We start from the raw sequence: 23,508 nt of genomic DNA, 5'->3' as shown, positions 1-23,508 counted from the left end.
TTAAAGTTAGTGAAAAGGGAGCATGGTGGGCGCAGGTGGAGTCTGCCAGCAAAGAGTGTGCTTTTAAAACCTACACTAACCCATAGGGAGGGCAGACCCAGGAGATTCCCACCCAATAATGAATAAGTGGGGAGGGGTATGGGTGGTTCCTAGCCAAGTGCAGGTGGTCTGGGCCATCCCCCGGGAACCTATCTGAGCCCCAAACTTTCCCAACTTCTAGCTTCCTCATTGAAACCCAGGTTTGTTCCAGTATCTCTGCTAAATAGTGGATTGGTTATTGAATAAAGCATAATTTCAACTCTCAAGGTGTTTGTAGGCCAGTAAGGGAAAAAATTTTCAACTTTTATTTTAGTAGAAATTATGTTTCATGCATAGTTGTGAATAATGACAGCCCTAAATATTTGGTTGATATTTTACCCCAGAATCACTTGGAAATGCTTGCTAAAAATTTAGAACAAAAATTCATGAGCACACTAAAATCTCCATTTAAAACAAAACCCTCAAGTCATTCAGATGCTGGTGTCTTTGGCGGGCACTTTGAGAAATAATGGATGAGAATGCTAACCTTATATTTAATGGATTGCCTGGTCATTTTGGTGATGTGGAGACATTGTTAAAGTGTAATCACTAAGGTCATCTGTAAAGACTGATTTTAATAATCACCTTACAATTTTACTAGAAGGGAGTTATCCATGTTAATGCCCAGGCATGAAATGTAACGATCTGTTTTATTATTATTAATTTATGCTCAAGCTTCTTTTGCTCTTCTTTTTTAACCAACATAACAATTATACAGGCTAACTATTTGCCTCAGGGAGATGTTGTAATAGGACTAATTAAATATTTAATATTTTAAAGGACTTAAACAACCTTGTAAGTAATATGTTAAGAGGAGATAAAATCATGATGATCCTTTTAGTGGGAGGAATGTTAATGAGGCACTGGGACCCTGCATCCCTCTGCAGGCCACTGTCCTGTATCTGTTGGGAGGCAGCACAACATAATAATTAAAGTTAATGGCTTTGGTAACCTATGGCAGTTCTTCTACTTCTTAATTTTGAGGCCTACAGCAAACTTCTTAAACTTTCTAATCTGGACTCATTTTTTTCACCTATACAGTTGGGATAAGAACACTTCCTATCTTTTTGGATTGTTGTGATATCATGTATGTGTCCAATAAAGGATAGTCACTTTTAATATGAATTAATTTCACAGACTACAGATGTTACTGCATTTGAAATCTACTTTTTTCCTTTTAAACTAGAAATGTTTCTAGTATTTTGAGAATGGATGTGCACTTTTAGATCTAATTCAGTTTAGAGAGAAGGAAGAGGAATGGGTAGAACAAAAGAAGAAGGAGTTTGTGATGTTTAATTTTAAGTGTCAACTTGGCTGAGTAGGGAACTCTGGTAAAGCATTATTGGGTGCATCCATGAGAGCGTTTCGGAGGAGATTGAAGTGAGTCTGAGAGGACTAAGTAGGAAAGATACATCCTCAAGGTGAGTCCAAACCATGCCCTCAGGTAAGGGGCCTAGATGGAATAGAAACAGTGTAAAGGTGTATTGTTTGCTCTCTTTCTTTCTCTCTTCCTTCCTCCCTCTTCTGGGATATACTTTTCCTCTGTCCTTGGACATCAGAACTCCAGATTCTCTTCTTCCCCTCCCCACAGATTCTCAGGCCTCTGGATTTAGACTAAATCAAGTTTGGGCATCCCAGGTCTCTAGCTTGCTGAGTGACTATTACGGGATTTCTTAGTTAAATTTACTCAGATTTTCCTGATATGATTTATAACTTGTGTGTGCGGGGCAAATAATCAGATTTTGTTATACTTTCCAATTCTACCAACCTCATGATCTTTTTCATATTCTATAGGCAAAGGGTCAAAGGGAACAGAGTACCTAACTCTATTCATTCAGGAAATATTTAAGATAGCTACTGTATATCAGGTCATTCATTAACAGAGAATAGGCTTACATTTTCTCAGCTAAGCATTTTTCTTGTCTCTTTAATGTCCTATCAGTAAGTGATTTTGACTAATTTTTAAACATTCATTAACTGTATATTGGTTTCATAAAGATTTCCTGAAAATCAAGGTAAGGTTCTACTTTCCTTTTATCTAAGACAGGTATAATTGATCCTCATTATTTGTGGATTCCATTTTTACCAATTGTCCTACTTGATAAAATTTATTTGCAACCCCCAAGTCAACACTAGTGGTACTTTCCAGTCATGCATAGACATAATTGGGACCTTATAAAAGCATTTCTAGGATTGTAGTAAGACATATTAGAAAATAGTTGGATTTTCTTGGTAATGGTATTTAGATAAGCTGTGGTTTCATTTTTTTCCTTAATGGAATATGTCTACTTTGATACTAAACATCTCTTAAAACTCAGCTGGAAACCTTTGCTAAATAGATGTACAATACTTTGTTACAGGCCTTCACCACATATAAACTAGACATACCAACAAGTCCTAGCTTTGAAATAACTTTTACACAATTACTTTTTTCCACTAAAGCTTAATACTAGTGTAATATTTTCTGAAATTATTTTTAGGAACAACAAGAGATGTGTCTAGGAAAAAATTCAATCATACAATACCAAACAAACCAAATTTCAATTGAAATGACAATTGAAAAACAGGTATTGTAGTTGCCTGACAGCAACAATTATTTTTCTGCATGGCTGTGTTCAAGCTTTCCTTTTTTAATATTAAAATAAATTATTATAGATTTTGGAAATGTCTATGTTTTGGATAAATGTCCCCCAGTCCATGTGTTAAGGGCTTTGTCCCCAAATTGCCACTATTAAGAGGTAGTAGAAACTTTAGGAGGTAGAGCCCCGTGGGGCTCTATAGTAAAAGGATGCTGACTAACACAAAAATCATAAAATGTATATTCTGTTGTTGAAGAAAGGGCAAGTATAAAATATATAATTATCTTATTTATCTTTCAAAACAGACCTATAATTGTTATCACCGAATTCTCCCCTTTAAAAATTAGATTAGAAAGTGAGCCAAAGGCTATAAGAGGTGAATTTACTTTCTCAAGATAAAAATAAGCTAATGTATGATAAGGCTTAGTTTCTAATGGCCTAACATTCAAGCCTACAACCACTCTACTTATTCAGCTATGAGCTACAGAAGTGGACATCTGTAGCTGAAAAGTTTCTTGACTTATAACACACTTGTTATTGCTTAAATATGTACAAATTTTAAAACATTTCTTTAACTACTCTGTAATTCTCTTTTGGAATCTGTTCTTTTCTTCTTAACCTTATTAAAAAAACATACAAAAAAGCTGAGTGTTGGTAGAGCATGCCTGTAATCTCAGCTACTTGGGAGACTGAGACAAGAGGATTGGGAATTTAAGGTCAACCTGGGCTACACAGTAAGTCCCTGTCTCAAAAAAACAAAGACAAAAACAAACAATAACAGCAACCTCTCCACTCCCCCACTCAAAAAAAATCCCTTTTGTTCTAGTCTTATATTCCCTAATTTGTTTGAATACACACACATCCACACATTCAACAAGTATGAGAGTAACATTCTCTTTCCATGCTCTGGTATGATTTTTACTTTCCTTTAAATTTGTTAAGCACTGAAGACTGGACATCGGATGTTCATGATTTTCAAGGGCTTCAGCATAGTAATAGAACTGCCCACTTGTGGCAGACCACTGGTTTGATGTTCTCAGCATCTTTTCAATCTCCTTTAGAGAGCTTTCCTATATTGCAGTGGCTGGAAGTCCCCACACTTCAGTTCCTAGCATCCTTATAAGCAAAGATTCCCATGTGGGTTAAGTTCTGCCACTCAGGAGAACCTGTGAAGGACATGAATTTAGAAATGAAACATGATTTGTTTGTGCAAACCTATCAGGTAGGCTGGGTTATTGAGGCTCCAGTCTTGATGGCAGCTTTGGCACAAGTTCCAGGGTATAGCAGTAGGAAAATAATTTTTGGCAGAGCAATTCTGTGGCTGTGTTTTTGGTCATTCCTGCTCTGTTAGCCCTTCCAACAGTTTGGTAAGGACCTAATTCCCTGCATTAAATCTATTTCTGGATACAATAGTGCCAGGATAGTATCTGTGGTCGCAGGTTAGTCCTGTATGATATGACTCCTTTCACCTCTGGCTGACTTTTAGAGTATTTCCTCTATGCTTATAAATAATAAGATTTGGGGTAATTTTGGCGTGCACAGCCATTTTTTCTCAAATAGGAATCATGTACCAAATTAACAGAAATTTCCTTTTCTTTGAGATTTACTAACGATAGCAACAAACATCCCTTCCTAAGAAACAAACAGAACATGAACAAAAAACCAGAATAGCAAAGACCCTGGAGTTTAGTTTTGTGAATGCCATTTCTTTTCCTATTCTTTAAAACTGTTATTTGTGTCTGTAAGAACAATTTATCCATACTGTAAAGGTTTAACACTATGACCGGGGATACCCTAAAATCTCATAAGACATGCTGTAGGTGGATAAAGATAAACAGAACACTTTAATTCTTTATTAAATTGTCTACATTAATGTATATTTCTTTTGGTGGGAATCACAAGTTTTGGTATGTAAAGAAAATCATATACACATATATCATATATACTTATTGCTGCTGATACCTGGTTTATATACCATAGGTGTGTAATATTTAATCAAGTTCATCTATCTCCCTACTATTGAGCATATGAATGTCTTCAAAAAATTTTTAACTACTATTCAAGTTTTTAAATGTCTCATTTTTTTCCTTTACATTGTTTGGTTGATTTACTCTGTCATAGTGGAATTAACAAGTCAATGGGCATGAAATATTTCATTCACCCATTACTCAAATATTTATTCATTTCCTGATATTTATCAGATATTATGTTAGGGGCTGGGTTTGTGATGGTGACTACTAAAAATTAAAAAGACATGGTTTTTGACCTTAATTTTACAGGTGTTGTCTCAAACATGCTAGATTGCTCTCCAGAGAGAGTGAACAATTTAAGGAACCACCAACCTTTCTCATTCCTTTCAACCTTGCTAATGTTGGCATAGAACTTTTATTCATTCTTTGCTAGTTTACTAACACTGTAACAGCACCTTAGAATTATTCTGATTTGTGAACTGGTGGAGTGGCTCAAGAGTAAGACCTTCTACCTAGCAAGTGTGAGGCCCTGAGTTCAAAACCCAGTGCTGCCCCTCCCCCCCAATTATTCTGATCTGTACTTGTTTAGTTGCAAATTAAGGTATGCATTTCTTCAAAAATCTTTTTGTTTTGTGTTAATAGGATAATTGGCAAATTGTTTCCCCTTTTACCAAATAGGACATTATATTTTTCAACATTTTCTTGGAATATTGTTTTGAGTTTTAAATAGATAGTAATCAGGTTATAGTTGTTCTGTTTTCATGTGTTCCCCAAAAGCCCATATGTTAAAGGCTTGGTCCCCAGCTTGGGAGGTGGTGCAATGTTTCAAGGTGGGTTCTACTGGGAGGTCTTTAGGTCACTGGGACATGCTTTGGAAGGAGATTGTGGGACACCAGTCCCTTCCTCTCTCTTTTTTACTTTCTGGCCATACTCCCACCATGATGTGTTGCTTTATCACATGGTTAAAAACAATGACACCATCCCATCATGGAAAAACCTCCAAAACTATAAGCTAAAACAGATGTTTTCTCTTTATAAGCTGAGTCTATCAGGTGTTAGTTACAGTATTGGAAAGCTGAGTAATAAGACCCAGCAGAAGAATGCAGCTTCACTATGTGAGTAAATATTCTTCTTGGAATAGAAAATAGAATGAATTTAAAGATGACTAAGATAATCACATGGCAGTTGGCTTAAGTGACTGAAAAAAACCTCATGAGATCAAATAGTATTTTTGCATATCCATAAGTATATATAACACTAATTTTATAGCAAACATAATTAGAAGAAAAAAAGCATAATAAGATAATTAATGAGTTCTTTGGGAAACAAAAACTAAATGAAATACTTTTTTATTTACTAAAAAAACCCTCAAAGCAAAAATGATCTTTATTAAATCATCATTGAATAGGTCTCTTCTTGTAGAGCCTGTAGAGGCACATTGAATTAAAAAAACCTCTTAGTGTGATAGTAACTTAAATAGGTTTTTGACCTAAAAGCAATGTCATAGCCCCAGAACTCCTATAACAACCAAGCAATTCAAATTGTTGATTCAGTAGAGACAGCTCAGTTTGTGACACAGATCTCTCTGGCTGGCTTTGCTTGAGTCAATGGCTTTCCTTTCTAGAGCTCTGAGGGCTTCTTTAGCTTCCTCCCTATAGATAGATGGGATCCCAGACATTGTAGTCTAAGAGAAAAGATTAAATACAATAATCCTCTGGGGGAGCAAAACATCACATGAAAATAAGCAACAATAAACAATAAAAGTCACAAAACATGACCTATAACAGAAGTTTATTTATTATTTTTTAAATTTTAGAAATAGACCATGTAGTATCTGAACAGAACACTGCAGCCCTTCTTGAGTTCTACCTGTTTAGGTTTTCTTGTATAATCCTTTCGACTCCAGGACCCAAACACTGCTTCCAAACCCCACAGTTGAAGTGATACTGCTGTAGCTAGCAAAGTATTTAAGACAAGAAGTTCTTAGATTGAACCTCTCAACTTTACTGATATTTGGTCATTTTTAACTCAATATAATATTTGATTGTGTATCTTCCTTCAGTAGGCACTCTCATAGTTGCTAGTAAGGATGGGCAAAACAAGGTGAAAACAAATAAAAACCACTGTCTCTCACCCAGCTGATTATATAACACACACAATAGTCAAACAAATAAAAATATATTGTAAAGCAGACTTTTTCAGTGCACCGTGCATGAGCAGACATGACATTTTCCCTTCAGATTACTAAATGTTTTAGAATAAGTCATTTGTTCTCTTTACTCATTCATTATTTCAGAAGCATCTATTAAGTGATGACTGCTGGGTCCAGATTCTGCTAGCATCTGTGAGAAAAAAAACAAATGCAATGCTTTCTTTCTGCCTATGACAGTCAAGTTGAGATGCACAGACAGAAATCTGAGAAAGATTCCAAGGCAAGCACTTGAGAGTCCAGAGCAGGGTGAGTTCTTAGGTGTGGTAGGAATTCACAGTAAGAGAAAGGTTCCCAAGAGCATAGGTGATGGGTGAGTGCTTAAACTGATGTTGCTGAGACTTATGCCTTACTCCCTCTTTACTCAGACCCACAATTAATTAAAAGCAGAAAAGCTTGGCATCTCTGCTTTGGTTTTGTATTTGTCTTTGGTCTAAGCCATTGTCTTTGCAGTCATTGTGCAATCATCTTGGAATCCGGGAAGGACAGAACTGATAACATCTTTATGACAAGGGACTAGAAACCAACCTTAATAGTAGAGCCTTCTCAGGTAGACCATCTGCCAGGTGACAATGACTGTGGATACCAACTTCTCTGAAATCCCTCTAGGAATAAAGGCTGAGGCAATGACCAATCAGGCCACACCCATTATTGGGACTGTTTAACTACGCATACCTTTTGTCCCCTGCCCTAATTCTTTGTCTATTTAAAGCTAAAGCTCCTGTCTGCACCCTGAAGATGGCTGAATATGGGCTGACGTGGAAGTGCTTACTTTGCATCTTCCCACAGCATGTTCTATTGTATAGTAAATCTTTTTCTGCCCTTCACCATTACTGTCTTTTTATTTGGCCTATAGGGGTGAATGGCTGAACCTGATATGTGGAAGCCCAGGAGTTTGGTTCTGGGGTCCAAAACTCTGTTTTCAATGGGACCTGACAAGACTTTTGGGGAAAGACTTCCAAGAAAAGAAGAATTGTTAGCAGGGAGACTGTATCAGGCATTCTACTTGGTGTTAAGCCTATACTGGGAACTGGGAACAGATAGCATGTTTAGCTCATTCCAAAGAACCAGTCTTCCCTTTAGCTAGTGCATTGACATTTCCATTTCCTGTACAGTTTCTAGAGGCTTTCACCAATTCCATGATTTATAACTTTAGGAGCGATTAGATATCTCTAGAGTCTGCCTCACTGAATTCTTCTTAATTGCATAATTGATCTGCTAAGTCTTCTCAATTGTTTTCTGGAATGTAAAGAAAAAGACAAAAATTTAATTGATTTACCAGGACTTATTTTAGAATTTTCAGAATATGTAGAAAATAATGCTGGAACCTTGTCAAGAAACCAGTATAATTTTCTTGACATTCCCAAAACTTGTGATTCCCAACAAAAGAAAACTGTTTTTCTAGTCTGAGTTATTCAGGAGAGAAATTATCTGGCCTAGTCATTTAACTATTGGATAAAGTTCCAACTCGCAGAACATAATACAGTAATGTAATAAATCAAGGAGGTTTTTAGAGCTTTGTTTTTCATTGAAGAGAGAACATGAATAAGTTGAAGCAAGGTCCTCCTCAGCTAGGTTTTTAAAAAATGAATAATAGAATGCCCTTGTAGTTTGTCATGAATACAAATTATACACAAATGTCAGAAGAGGAGAAAAATAAGTATGTATTTTGAATTTTAGCATTATTTTATAAACTATATGACTTACTGGGACAGGACTGACTCAACTGCATTGCCAGTTGCATAAAATGGGCTTATCATAGTTATTTTTTGATGTGCCAAACATCCCTAGGTATTTAGAAAGAGGAAAAAAGGTAATACTATCTAGAAGTCTTTAAAAATGACTCATTTTCCAAAATGTTTAGTAACCATTAAATAGGAGGGCAAAGTTTATTGCTTGCTGTGAGTTTTTCATATCATTCCAGTTCTAAGATAAAGTTTTATTCTTAGCCCAGGTACAAAAATTCATTTGCAGTTATGGTCTCCAACAGGGTAAGAATGGAAGTGACTTAATGAGGAATCTCTGTGTTACTTGTAAATCATTGATATGCTGGCTAATGAATGGCTCTTTGCTGGGGATGAAAGTCACGGGCATTGAATTCTGTATATTACTTGTTCTCTATTTCCACTTTCAGACTTGTGTCAGCTTCAATTTTTCCCTAACATACACTCTAAACCTTGAAGCACCTGATGGTTTAGTGAGGCTTATTCAGTTGTCTTGACCCACCTAAAAAAGCCAAAGTATTTCACAAGTTGGTATTTTATGTGCTTTCTCCTGTCCTTTTCAAAGTGTTTCATGTATATAAATATACCCTTCAGGAATGTAAGACTTCTAGGGGTAAAGACTATGTCCTACCTTTCTTTTTGTACTTACTTCCCTCCTTTTCACCAGCAATATGAACCTTGCCTTTTCACTCTTCTCCACAACCTCTTCCTTAGTTCAGAAGATAAAGATTATTGTTAATATTTATTGCTAAGTTCTGGATGAATTGAATTCAAAATTGTCCTAACTATAAGGAGAAAAATCTATACCAATGAATTCACTAGTACATCTGTACTTTTGGTTTATTCATTATGCATTTGCATTTTATAGACTTCCCCCGCCAGAAGGGAAGAAAAACTACTGACAAAAGGATAAAACAGGAATATTAGGACTTGGTAACTGTTGGCTGCCCCTAAACCTTTGTGGAAAGGATTTTGTAGGCAAGTCAGATAGGATCCTGAGGGAGCAATTTCAGGGCAGGGAGAGGCAAAATAAATCCAGTTCAGGTGAACAGAGAAACATTTATTCATTAAGACATAAGTTTGGGGGGTGGATAGGGAAGTGAAAGGGGCTAGAGACCTCTGATGGAAGAAATAGTTACAGACTCCTGGGAAGACAAATTGTTGGAAAATCTGAAGTAGAAAGTACTAGCCGAGGGCATTGTATTGCTTCCTCCTGGGAAATAGAGGCCTAAGGTTCAATTCATTTGTTTTGGACTAATAACAAAAAAGCTCCCGGCACAACCCTGTGATTTTAAATATGTGGAAAACAAATCCATGGAGGGAAAGGCAGCCAGCCTACAGTATGTGACCACCATTATCCTAAAGAACATTGAATTACAAATCAATGAGTGACTTGAAAGAAGATTAAAATTTGTGTTTGTTAGTCTATTTTTAAGTCTTTCTTTTATTAGGCTAGGCAAGAAGGTTATATAAAGTTTAGCTTGCTTTTTGTAAGATAATCTAAAAGCACCTTTTCTACCTTCTGTTCTCAGATCTGGCAGAAAAGAAATTGTTCTGATCCCAGTTTCTTAAAGTATAATTACTTTGTCAAAGGAAAATATAATTAGAAGTGATATTTTAAAATGTACGTAATTATATTTAAAGATTTGATAATTTGTTCACATATGAAATGTTCTGTTAATTTAGCAACAAGCAACAGTACTGAAGTCAGGAAATGATCTGACAGTTTTTCTCTTTCCTGTTTTAAAAATACCATTGATTCTTCTCTTTTGTCTATTCAAAGAGATAGTCAATTTTAGTGGTGGACTGAATTAAATGCTTGACACAGCTTTATGAGCATCGGGTCCATTTATTTCCTCTGTTTCACTGCACTTTTTCACACGTCTCATACCATTACAGCAGCAGAATAACAACAAAAGTACCTCTAGATTCTAATACATCCCTTCATGTCTTTTCATTCCTAACTCCCACCAGCATGAATCTGTTTATCATACCTCCTCACTGCCCGGAAGACAGTGGAAAGCTCCTCCTTCTACTGTTCTCATTTATCACTTTTAAAAGGATCTCTTCTGTTTGGCAGAAATTTAATAATTTGAATTTCCCCATGAATAGTGCGTTTTTGTCATGTTGCCCACACTCATTTTGGATCAATAAATCAAAGATTTTTGGAATAAAATATTTTTTAGAAATAAAAGGGCTGCCTTTTCACAAATCATGGAACTACATAAAATGTTGAGTTTCACAAAGACCCAGAGGCATCAAGTTTTAGAGTGGGTAGAAATAAATTAAGTGAATTAATTATTGTTGGGTTCATATCATTTGTTGGAATTGTCAAAGCCAATTGTTGAGTATGCTCCAATACTGTTATACTCTTCCTACTTTGTACCTTCTTACTTTCTGGAACGTTCACAATGAAATGAGGGATTGGATCTGAGGATAAAGCAGTATTTGGAAGGGATATAGAGGACTGGTAAAGGGGGAAGTCTTGGAGTCAGATGCCCTCACCTTGAATTCCAGCTCCCTCTCAAGTCATTTAGGAATGGCTAGTTTATTTAAGCCTTGGTGAATTTTAGTTTCCCTCATGTGTGAAGTGTAATAGTAATACCTACTGTTTTAGTTGTGAAGCATTTAGAGTTGTTAATTGTTACTGATACTGGGCAAGATTAAATGCTATGTAGCTAAATATTTCAAGAATATCATGAGCTACATGGCTCCTCTGGAACTAGAACTTTTTTTTCTAGAATTCAAGTTTTGATTAATTGACAATGACTCAGTTAAAAAAATCACAGAAATCTGTAGATTTCTGTCTATCTTTTCTTCAACTAATTTCTAATTGAAATGAATTCTGCAATGGTCATTTTCCAATTTCACACTTGAAGTGAAAATATATAAAGAAATTATTTGGACAAAATACAATTTTCTCATTACTGAATTTCATTGTGTGGTTTCAATTACTGGCTGAAGTCAGAGGAGCTAGAAAACCACAAAAAGTATATTTTAGGAATATAAATCTCAATCTTTCATTCTGTCTAGGCCTTTTTTTCACCATTATCTGATGATTTGCAGAAGTAGAACAAATGGAAAAAAGAATGACAATCAATTTAATTAGAATAATTGAGCAGAAGGAAGAAATTCAACATTGGTTTCAGCTGCAATGCAGTAATGAATTCTTACTTGTGATATATATTGTTTAGCATGAAATTGATAAAGACCAGGACTTTCTTCCTGTAATGTTTTATTTTATCTGAAACATTGGTATTTAAGTGTTTACTGACATACTCATCACGTCCTTCTGGTTTGCTGTGTTAGTTTACAAATAATGCAGGCCATTGCATTGGCTATGGAGAAGGCCTCGAATAGGACAAAATAACAAAGAACTCTTAAATACAATCTTTTTTGAAAGAATTCAAGAATATTCATAAAGATGGGTTTGACCTAACACCTCTAGCTTTGGCTACTATGACTTCAGTCTGGAGTTATACAAACTAGAATCATAAAGAGTTAAAATAAAGTCGAAGCAAAGGATGGCTTCACGCTTGAAAATTTAACCATTAATAGAACTCATGAGTGACTTTCTGATTTTTTTCTAGAACTAGCTAAATACTAAAAACATCAGTAAACAATCCAAGATGAGGAGTTATTAAGGTCAACTTGGGTTCAATCCCCAGAGGGAACATCGAATTGTTTCTTTTAATTTGTTTTAAAAAATTTGAATCTACAACCTTAAGTTGGAGAGTTATATCTATGTGTTTAAATGTTATGTCTCACCGTGGGCCACAAAGTGGCTGTCATTTAAAGCTAAATGTATCATCCATGTCATTGAGAAAGAGACTTACTTGTGTAATTCCTTAAGCATTCTTTAAAAACATTGGGTTGTGTATAAACTATATGTCTTGCGAGTTGGGTTGAATAGTACCTACAATGTTTCTTTCTCTCTCTCTTTCTCCCTCCCTCCTTCTTTCTTCTCCTTGCCTCTTCCTCCCTCTTTCTCCCCCTCATAAAAGTTGAGGAACAGATACTTTTTAAAAATGTTTTTCATGACTAACAGCATCTATTCAGTGATCAGAAAAATCTTTTTTGCAATAATTCAAAATGAGAGTATTCTGTTTCATTTTGTTCAAATTTAGCAAACATTTATCAGGACCCTACACTGTGTCAAGCACTTTTCTAGGTACTTGCAGCTATAAAAATGAGTATAACTCACTCCCATCTTAAACAAAATTAATAACATAAGGTGGCATAGATTTCTAAAAACAACAAAGGCCACTAAATATAACATAATTTATGAGATAAAGTGAGCCTTAAAGAAGAGGCTTTATTTTAGTTGACATTTTTTTTTCTAGGCAGAGAAAGATAAAGGGGATTCCCAGTTGAAGAACAAGGTGTGCCAAGGAGTACAAGTGATTCATTCAGCACGGTTGCAATTAGGAGATAATGTGGGTTCACCATGTGGAAAATTATAGCATAGCTGTGCAACCCCGTTCATCAGCATCTCTAAGCCTTTGTCATCTTTTAAAAAATTTCCCTCTCCTCTCCTCTTCTCCCCTCCCCTTCCCCTTCTCCCCTCCCCTTCCTCTTTTAATTTTCTTTTCTTCTTTTCTCCCTCCCCTCCCTCCGCTCTCCCGTCTCTTTCCTTTCCTCCCTTGCTCTGTTCCTTCCTTTCTCTTTCCTTTTCCTTTTTTTTTCTGTTGGGAGAAGGTCTCACTATGTACCCTAGGCTGGCCTCAAGCTTGGGATCCTCTACTTCAGCCTCCTGAGCTGGGAGCCACCACACCTAGTTATTCATCTTTTTTTAAAAATGCTCTTTTTACTTTATCTTTTACGCATCTAGTGTACCACTTATACTATCTGCTGAATATCTATTTAAAGGATGTAGAATTATAATCACTGAATGTGGAATTAAAAATTGATCCACAGTATCACTCAATTTTTTTGTTGGAATGCACTTTGGGTTTATAAATATTACAATATTCATTAAAGATCTTGGACTTGGAGATGCTCTTTATCTTATCTAATCAAAGAACTCCACTTGATTGATTAGAAGGTTGGGTTAGAGATTAAAGTAGAGCTTTATCTTGAAAAAACCAGCTGAAAACCAGATCTAACAGTTCTGGCAGATGACTTCGGCAGGGAGGTTGAGTTTTTCCTCTGTATCCCTTCCAAATATTGTGGTTCTCAGATCACAAACATACTATATCAGACACTAGGTGCTCATCAAATATCCGTGGGAAGCATGAGGGGACATAGGAAGACTAGGAGTCTCCACTGGATCGAGTGAAGCCATTAGTCTCTGTTTAGACTACATTTTTACATTGCAGAGAAATGTCATGATTGCCTATTCCAGAATAATAATTTCTCCCTGGTAGAATATAAAATCCAACATTCATTCTTCTGGTCTAGGGTGTGGGTGGAAAGAGTTAACTGTTTAGAGAGGAAAGTTTTTAGAAGAGTTGTTAGAAGTACTTTGTAGTATGGTCCAATATTTGTTGATTGTAAATCTCCAGATTTTAGTTCCTGCCTGTGGTTTTAATTAGTTTTAATGAATGTAAATCATGTGGTCCTCTACTGACCTGCTCAAGTTCATTACTCACTAGGTTGTCTGCAGCTGGTTGTTTCAGGATGAACTGTCATGCTTAGAAAGAAGAGCTCTTGTCACTCACACAGCTGCAAGCAAGGGTGATTTTCTTCTGGGAATGAATTCAACCCATACAGAGCATGTGGCTTCAGTGCTCAGCTCATGCATGATTATCCCATAGGTAATGTGAAAGAAAACTCACAGATGCTAGGCAGGCACAGGATTCATGTTTTATATACAAAGTTAGCCTCAGAAATACCTTTTCTCATATTCTCTCAATTAGTCTATGTCCAAATGTATTTATTGATTATAATTATGATTAAATTTGACTTTATTTGAAAAATTAGGAAGAAGATTTAGGGCTCAAACCCAATATAAGTCATTGTGAGATCACCTGATAGGTGAGATTGTTTAATTACATAGTTCTCAAGTCTGTACTTTTTTTTTCTCTTTTATTATTTTCTTATAAATGCTCCTTAAAGCCTGCTTACTTTTTATTTATTTTTTTTCTTTTATTATTCATATGTGCATACAAGGCTTGGTTCATTTCTCCCCCCTGCCCCCACCCCCTCCCTTACCACCCACTCCGCCCCCTCCCTCTCCCCCCCACACCCTCAATACCCAGCAGAAACTATTTTGCCCTTATCTCTAATTTTGTCGTAGAGAGAGTATAAGCAATAATAGGAAGGAACAAAGGTTTTTGCTGGTTGAGATAAGGAAAGCTATACAGGGCATTGACTCACATTGATTTCCTGTGCATGTGTGTTACCTTCTAGGTTAATTTTTTTTGATCTAACCTTTTCTCTAGTTCCTGTTCCCCTTTTCCTATTGGCCTCAGTTGCTTTTAAGGTATCTGCTTTAGTTTCTCTGCGTTAAGGGCAACAAATGCTAGCTAATTTTTTAGGTGTCTTACCTATCCTCACCCCTTCCTTGTGTGCTCTCGCTGACTGTACTTTTGAGTCACCTACAGAGCTTTGAAAACTCCCAAATTGAGGCCTTATCCCCAAACAATAAAATTAGAATTTTTAAGGCTTCTGATTTAGTGGGAATGGGATTTGGTTCTCCTTTTTCATTTTATTAAATTATATGAATCTTCTTAATATAGATCCCTAATAATTTGGGGTTAATAATAGTTTAATCTGCAAGTCATTTTCTAATATTGTCAACTTCCTCAATAGTGTCAAATTAGTGTTCACTTGACTGGGTCCAGAGTGCTAATTTATTTGGTCAAACATTATTCTGGATGTTTCCATGAGGATGTTTTGGGATGAGAATAACGTTTAAATCAGTAGAAAACAGATTGTTCTCCATAACATGGGTGGACCCCAAACAACCAGTTGGAGATTGAATAGACTGACCCTTGTCTCATCCTTCTAAGTAAGAGAGAATTCTTCCTGTTTGTAGCCTTTGAACTGGGACGTTGACTTTTTCCTAACTTTGGACTAGAAAGCCTCTTCCTGAGACTTGAGGCTGCTAGCCTTTAGTTTGGAGCTGCACTATTGGCTTTCTTGAGTCTTCAGTGTGATGACTCAGCCTGCAGAACTTGGGACTTGCCAGCTTTTGTTAATTCTATATAGGAAGAGGTTTATTATTTTAAGGAGTTAGGCATTGGCTTTCTTCCTTTGGAGAAGTCTGACTACACATTGTCTCTTACAGATTTTATTTTTCTAGTTTAGAATCCAGTCCAGGAATATGTATGAGTTTAGTTTTATATATCTTTAGTCTTTAAGCTGGAACAGTTTCTTGGCCTCTCTTTTGTCTTTCATACCAATAACATTTAAAAAGATAACCTAGGATAGTTATTCTACAGAATATCTGTATGGGTATCTCTGATATTTCCTTATGATTACATTTACTACATAAAGTTATTTTTGTCTTCTCATGTTGGAAAACACACCTTGTTGATGATCTCAATTTTGATCACTTGCTTAAATTTCTGCCAGTCTCCCCACTCTACTGTTAATCATATTTTTTTCTTTTGGAATTGGTAAGTGATTTGTGCATACATACTTTGAGACTATGTAAATAACCTGTTCTTTTAAGATTTTTTTGCCATTGGACTTAGCACTCATTGATGATTATTACCTGAATCAATTTTTACTAGGATGATTGTAAAACAGTGATTTTCTAACTCTGTTCCTCCTTCTATGTTCATTAGTTGGCATTTCACTGTGAGAAAGAGCATCTTTCTTTTCCATTTATTTACTTATCCATTTGTTATTAACAAAGACACAGGGATTCTTATTTAATTCAATAGCTTACAATGTATCACCCACTGTATTTTTGTTTTGCCAAATTTTTATAGATTTGATCAGTGAAAGTCATTTCAAACTGCTATATCTTTTGGTTATGTTCTTATATTTTTGAGCACTTCTTTTTTTCTGGCACAAGATTTCCCATATCAACTTTGTACTTTCCTTGTCCCAGCCTATGATTTTTTTCCCCCCAAGGATTCTCAGTTCCTTTTAGTGGGCAGAGGTATTTGAAAGCAAAGTTATGGGTGATATTGTATCCTATTAACACTGCAAAATGAATGACACTGCTTAGATCTAAATCTGCTGCAAAATGTCCAACTCTTGGCAGCAATAAAATAGGCTTGATTATAACCATAATTCAGGTAAATATTTGATAACTATAATATTGATGCAATTGAGGCATTTAAGAAAAAGCAGTTGTTTCAGAATGGGAAACATGAAAGATGAGCAGGTCAGATCTGTGCTGTAGCTGAATCCTGAGGAAATAGCAAATTATTCCAACCTAAAGTAGGAAGAACCTTAGGAAGTTAGCCATTGAGAATTACCATGTGGAAATGAAAAGCTCTGTGTAGAAAAATTAGGAAAAATAGTCAAAACTCCTCAAATAATAAGTTGTTAAACTGAGGCTCAGAACAATGTGTTGTAAGAACATGTATATAAGTAGTCTGCAAGATACTATGAATAAAAGTAGTCTTCAGTGTTTAGCAACTATTTTTCTTTAAGATAAACAAAACTTATTTATAAGCATATTACATTAACAAAATTATATATTGATAAAGCTTGTTGATCCATATTCATTCTTTTGGTTAGAGATGGGTAATGTGGGTAGAGTGTTGGTTAATGATGCTACTTGTAAAGACTCAAGAGTGTACCAAGAGGAAGACGTTTTCAGCTTTGATGTTAATCGGGAAGTGACATTTCTGGTAAAAAGTACAAAGATACTTTGATACTATCCTGGAGAACAATGATGCTAATCCAAGTAGATGGAACAAAGACTCAATGCATTGTGGTTAGTCGAAGAAAAGAAACTCACTGACTCCTTTAGCCTTTTCCCTTAGCAAGCAGAGAGAAGAAAGACCATGTTTTCCAGAAAGTTGGAAGAAAGCAAAACATGAATCAATGGATAATACTTGGGCTTAATGATTTTACTTTAAGCAGTACAGAAGTGACAGTGAAATATTTTGTTCAATTTGCTAGAAGTCTTAGAATAGGACTTGTACAGGGCACAAAATCATGATCTCTAGACTTGAATAAAGAAGACTATAGACCAGAACAGTGAACACAGTATTTTTTGGTGACTTTGATTGGAGGACTTTATTAATTCCTTAGTGAAGAGAAGTTGGCTCTCAGAATGTTATACGTTCAGTTTGCATTTATAGATAAGGAATTGTCACTTCTTTGTATACGAGGCAGCTGAAGTTTGGTTGATGGAGTTCACCCTGTTAGCTATTACATCTGTGGGAAGCTGTCTTGGGTAGATAGACTTTCAGTAGTTATTAACTTCATTCAGGTGCCTGTTGTGGATTCCCTAACATTGGAAAGCCCAGAGATGTGCTTTTTTAAAATGAGAATGATCTGGCCCTGAGATGGACTCACATTGTGTGTGTAACACTGATTAGAGCACAGACACCTATTTGATAATATGTGCTATTATGGTCACAATGGAATTTTCACATTTTTCCCTGCTATGGACATAATTGTATCCCCCATTCATGTGCTTCAGTGAGATGGTATGTGGAGATGGGGCTTTGGGGAGGTAATTAGGGTTAGATGAGATTATGAGAGTGTGGCCTTCATGATGGGATTAGTAGCTTTATAAGAGGAGGGAGTTTTCCTCTTCTCAGTCTCCTTGTCTGAACTCAGTCTCCTTATCTATAACAAGGGATAACAATAATTCATACCCTTATATTATAGGGTTGTTATGAAGATAAAATATGTTAATGCATATGAATTACTGAGAAAGTATTTGGCAAGTGGTAAGACCAAGTGAGATGTTAACTCTTATTTGTTGGGGAGGTTTCAAGGGTATGACTGTCAGCTTTGAACTAGGCAGACACAATCAGAGTTATAGGCAGACACAGTTATAGATGTGAACTAATCAAAAAATTTTTTATGATTAACATATAATAGTTGTACAGGGGGATATATTGTGATATTTACCTATACATTTATAATATATCTTAGTTGGATTTACCTCTCCCTCCCATCATTCTTCTTCCTTTCTTCTACCCCCTTTCTTAGAGCAATTTAGACAGGTTTCATTCTTCTATTTTCATATATAAATACAAAATACATCCACTATATTCACCCTTTCCTTATGTTCTCCCCTTCCCACTGGTACCTACCCCTAGAAAAGACCCATTTTACCTTCCTGTCCTTCATTTTTTAAAAGTATATATACTTTTTGATAGTCTAAGGGGTTTTTGCCTTGGCATTTCAGGCATGTATATATCATGCTTTAATTAGATTAACCCCCTATTTCTTAGTCTTTTCCTATCACTATGCTCCTCTATTATTTAACTGCTTACAGTACACTTATGTGATATTATATTCATATGTAGATGGGATGTTTCAATATTTTTCATTCTATAGCACTTATTTCCCTCTCCCATCTCCCACACTCCCCTCAGACAGACTTATAATTGCAATCTTGTTCTTTCTCTCTCACACTATGTGTGTGTGTGTGTATTTAACTTATGGTCTAGCTTCCACATATGAGAGAAAACATTTGATCTTTAAGTTTTTGAGCTTGGCTTACTTCATTAACAGCATGTTCTCCAGTTCCATCCATTTACCTGAAAGCATAATAATTTCATTCTTCTTTATGGCTGAATAAAACTCCATTGTGCATATATACCACCTTTTTTTTTTAATCCGTTCATCAGTTGTGGGGCATCTAGGCTGTTTCTAAGCATGGCTGTTGTGAATAGTGCTGCAATATACATGAGTGCACAAGTGGCTCTGTTGTATCCTAGAGCACATTTCTTTAGGTATATGCCCAGGAGTGGTATCACTGGATCATATGGTAATTCTACTTTTGAACTAATCAAACTTGTATGACAGGATGTATAAAACTTATGACTAACATATAAGTACCCAGGAAGTGATTAGTTTTTTAATGATTGATTATTTTTGTCCCTTTCCAGAGCATCTATTTTTTTTGGATATTAGGAAACTAGAATTTATTTATTTATTTTTATTCATATGTGCATACAATGTTTGGGTCATTACTCCCCCCTTCCCCTACCCCCTCTCTTGCCACCCCTGCCCCCTCCCTCTCCCCCCACCCCCTCGCTACCCAGCAGAAACTATTTTGCCCTTATCTCTAATTTTGTTGAAGAGAGAATATAAGCAATAACAGGAAGGACCAAGTGTTTTTGCTAGTTGAGATAAGGATAGCTATACAGGGAGTTGACTTGCATTGTTTTCTGTGCATGTGTGTTAACTTCTAGATTAATTCTTCTTGATCTAACTTTTTCTCTAGCTCCTGGTCCCCTTCTCCTATTGGCCTCAGTTGCTTTAAAGTATCTGCTTTAGTTTCTCTGTGTTGAGAGCAACAAATACTATCTAGTTTTTTAGGTGTCTTACCTATCCTCACCCCTCCCTTGTGTGCTCTCACTTTATCATGTGATCAAAGTCCAATCCCCTTGTTGTGTTTGCCCTTGATCTAATGTCTGCATATGAGGGAGAACATATGATTTTTGGTCTTTTGGGCCAGGCTAACCTCACTCAGAATGATGTTCTCCAATTCCATCCATTTACCATCGATGATAACATTTCGTTCTTCTTCATGCCTGCATTGAATTCCATTGTATATAAATACCACATTTTCTTAATCCATTCATCATTAGTGGGGCATCTTGGCTGTTTCCATAACTTGGCTATTGTGAATAGTGTTGCAATAAACATGGGTGTGCAGGTGCCTCTGGAGTACCCCGTGTCACAATCTTTTGGACATATCCTCAAGAGTGGTATTGCTGGATCATATGGAAGATCAATGTTTAGCTTTTTAAGTAGCCTCCAAATTTTTTTCCAGAGTGGTTATACTAGTTTACATTCCTACCAACAGTGTAAGAGGGTTCTTTTTTCCCCCGCATCCTCGCCAACACCTGTTGTTGGTGGTGTTGCTGATGATGGCTATTCTAACAGGGGTGAGGTGGAATCTTAGTGTGGTTTTAATTTGCATTTCCTTTATTGCTAGAGATGGTGAGCATTTTTTCATGTGTTTTTGGCCATTTGAATTTCTTCTTTTGAGAAAGTTCTGTTTGTTCACTTGCCCATTTCTTTATTGGTTCATTAATTTTGGGAGAATTTAGTTTTTTAAGTTCCCTATATATTCTGGTTATCAGTCCTTTGTCTGATGTGTAGCTGGCAAATATTTTCTCCCACTCTGTGGGTGTTCTCTTCAGTTTAGAGACCATTTCTTTTGATGAACAGAAGCTTTTTAGTTTTATGAAGTCCCATTTATCTATGCTATCTCTTAGTTGCTGTGCTGTTGGGGTTCCATTCAGAAAGTTCTTATCTATACCTATTAATTCCAGAGTATTTCCTACTCTTTCCTGTATCATCTTTAGAGTTTGGAGTCTGATATTAAGATCCTTGATCCGTTTTGAGTTAATATTGGTATAGGGTGATATACATGGATCTAGTTTCAGTTTTTTGCAGACTGCTAACCAGTTTTCCCAGCAGTTTTTGTTGAAGAGGCTGTCTTTTCTCCATCATATATTTTTAGCTCCTTTGTCAAAGACAAGATGGTTACAGTTGTGTGGCTTCATATCTGGGTCCTCTATTCTGTTCCACTGGTCTTATGTCTGTTTTTGTGCCAGTACCATGCTGTTTTTATTGATATTGCTTTGTAATATTGTTTGAAGTCGGGTATCGTGATACCTCCAGCATTGTTCTTTTGACTGAGTATTGCCTTGGCTATTCATGGCCTTTTGTGTTTCCATATAAATTTAATGGTAGATTTTTCAATCTCTTTAATGAATGTCACTGGAATTTTGATGGGAATTGCATGAAACATGTAGATTACTTTTGGGAGTATGGACATTTTTACTATGTTGATTCTACCAATCCATGAGCATGGGAGATCTCTCCACTTTCTATAGTCTTCCTCAATCTCTTTCTTCAGAAGTGTATAGTTTTCCTTGTAGAGGTCATTCACATCTTTTGTTAGGTTTACACCTAGGTATTTGATTATTTTTGAGGCTATTGTATATGGAATTGTTTTCATATATTCTTTCTCAGTTTGTTTATTATTAGTGTATAGAAATGCTAATCATTTTCTATGTTAATTTTATATCCTGCTACCTTGCTAGAGCTATTGATGGTGTATAGGAGCTTTTGGGTAGAGTTTTTTGGGTCTTTAAGGTATAGGATCATGTCATCTGCAAATAGGGATATTTTGACAGTTTCTTTACCTATTTGTATTCCTTCCAGAGCATCTTTTTGCCTGGTGTTTAAGGACATGGAAATTTCAATTTTATTATCAAATTGGTACTTGACATCATGAAGTCAGAGAAATTCCAGGCCATTCAAAAGTGAGGCTTGATGAGTCCACTTCCACTACCCAGGTAAGTGTATGCACTCCTTTGGGCACAGAGTAATCTTTACCTGGCAACTGCTGGGTAAATGGTACCACTTTAGGGTCTTAGTTTTCTTTCAGGTTTCCTTTATTTATTTTATATTTATGTTGACTCTGCCTATTTACAGTCTTTCTCCTGGAAAGTTGGAATGCCATTGGTTAATTTCAGTTTGGTAAACTACACAAAGTTCTCAGTGTTTGAGTTTGGGGGTTTCTAGACCCTTCAATTGCAAACTTATGGGCATTCTCTTCAGAATTGTTCTAATGATAGACAATGAAGGCTAAAGTAGTCTGTGGGAAGGGCATATGTGCTGGGGTCCTGAGTCTGAGCAGATATTCTTTACAGGACATGGTTGTTTCTTCTCATTCCAGAACTGTGTTTCCGGCCCAATTGATTTATGGAAGTTCTAAAGGGTGATATGAAGATAGCAGACACAGTTGAAGAGAAAGAAATAGATGATAAATACATGGTTTCAGAGAATAAAACTTAAGCTGTGAGTGAGCTGCAGCTTTTAAAGGGTTGCTGGATGAAAATAAATAATACTGCCTCTCTCTAATTTTGGGGGAGAGGATTTTTTCCAAATCATTATGTTTACCAAAAAAATTCCTTTATTACTCCAGAAAACAAAGAAATATGTATATCCATTATCCCAAATAATTCCTGATACTACTTATGAAAAAGAATAAAAATCAATAAAACAACAAAATTATTTTTTGAATTTTACAAGCTCTTTTTGAGACTAGAAAGCACATTCTTTTAATCAAATCATCTAAGAATATTTTCCTTAAATTATTTTTTAAAAATTTAATTAATTTATTTAATCATTCATCTCCCCATCCACCTACTTGTACCTTTCTTCATTTCCCTAAGGATATAGAGCAGTCTTCAGGAAATACACACGATGAAGTACAGTGTTTTCCAAGCTACATTCTGAGATATTAGTGAACGCCATGACAAAACTGCTTCATGTTCAGACTTTCTGGAATCTGGGGATGTTTTCTTTTTTAGATTAGCATATATTAATTATACAAAATAATGGGTTTCATTGTGACATTTTCATACATGCATTAACATATCTGGGTCATATGACTCTGTGTTCAAGTTTTGTGACTGTGACAAATACCTGATAGAAACAATTTAAAGGAAGAAAGATAATTTTGGCTCATGGGTTCAGAGTTTTCACTCTATGGTCACTTGGTTCCGTTGTTGGTGGGCATGTGGTGAGGTGGGATATCATGGCAGAGAAGGCATGGTGGTTAAGAGCTGCTTATCACATGGCTGATAGGAAACAAAACGAACTTCCAGAAGGGAATAGGTACAAGGGATATTTTCCCATTGGCCTCCTCTTCTTACTAGGCTCTATCTCCTCACTTTCTACCACTTCCCAATAGAATTGGCTATCACTATGAATCCACAAAGGGACTGATTCACTGATTAGGTCAGAGCCCTCAGGAGCCAATCACTTTCCAAAATCCCATCACCTATTAACCAAACCTTCAGGACATGACACTTTGGGGGACATTTCAGATTCAA

General features: G+C 36.0%; 1 long non-coding RNA gene across 1 annotated transcript in view; it reads left to right on the top strand.

Moving 5' to 3' along the window:
• The window catches only part of LOC141417329 (uncharacterized), a 58,598-nt gene extending 35,927 nt beyond the window's left edge, over positions 1–22,671 (top strand). Inside the window, exons 2-3 of the long non-coding RNA XR_012441855.1 lie at positions 21,830–21,963; positions 22,347–22,671. This is a non-coding gene — a long non-coding RNA (uncharacterized lncRNA). The remainder of the gene's footprint in view (positions 1–21,829; positions 21,964–22,346) is intronic.
• Positions 22,672–23,508: the final 837 nt, after the last annotated feature.

The sequence above is a fragment of the Castor canadensis genome, chromosome 2 (assembly GCF_047511655.1).
Source record: "Castor canadensis chromosome 2, mCasCan1.hap1v2, whole genome shotgun sequence".
NCBI classification, from domain to species: domain Eukaryota; kingdom Metazoa; phylum Chordata; class Mammalia; order Rodentia; family Castoridae; genus Castor; species Castor canadensis.
Note: the sequence above shows the minus strand (reverse complement) of the source record. Positions and strands in the feature narration are given on the sequence as shown.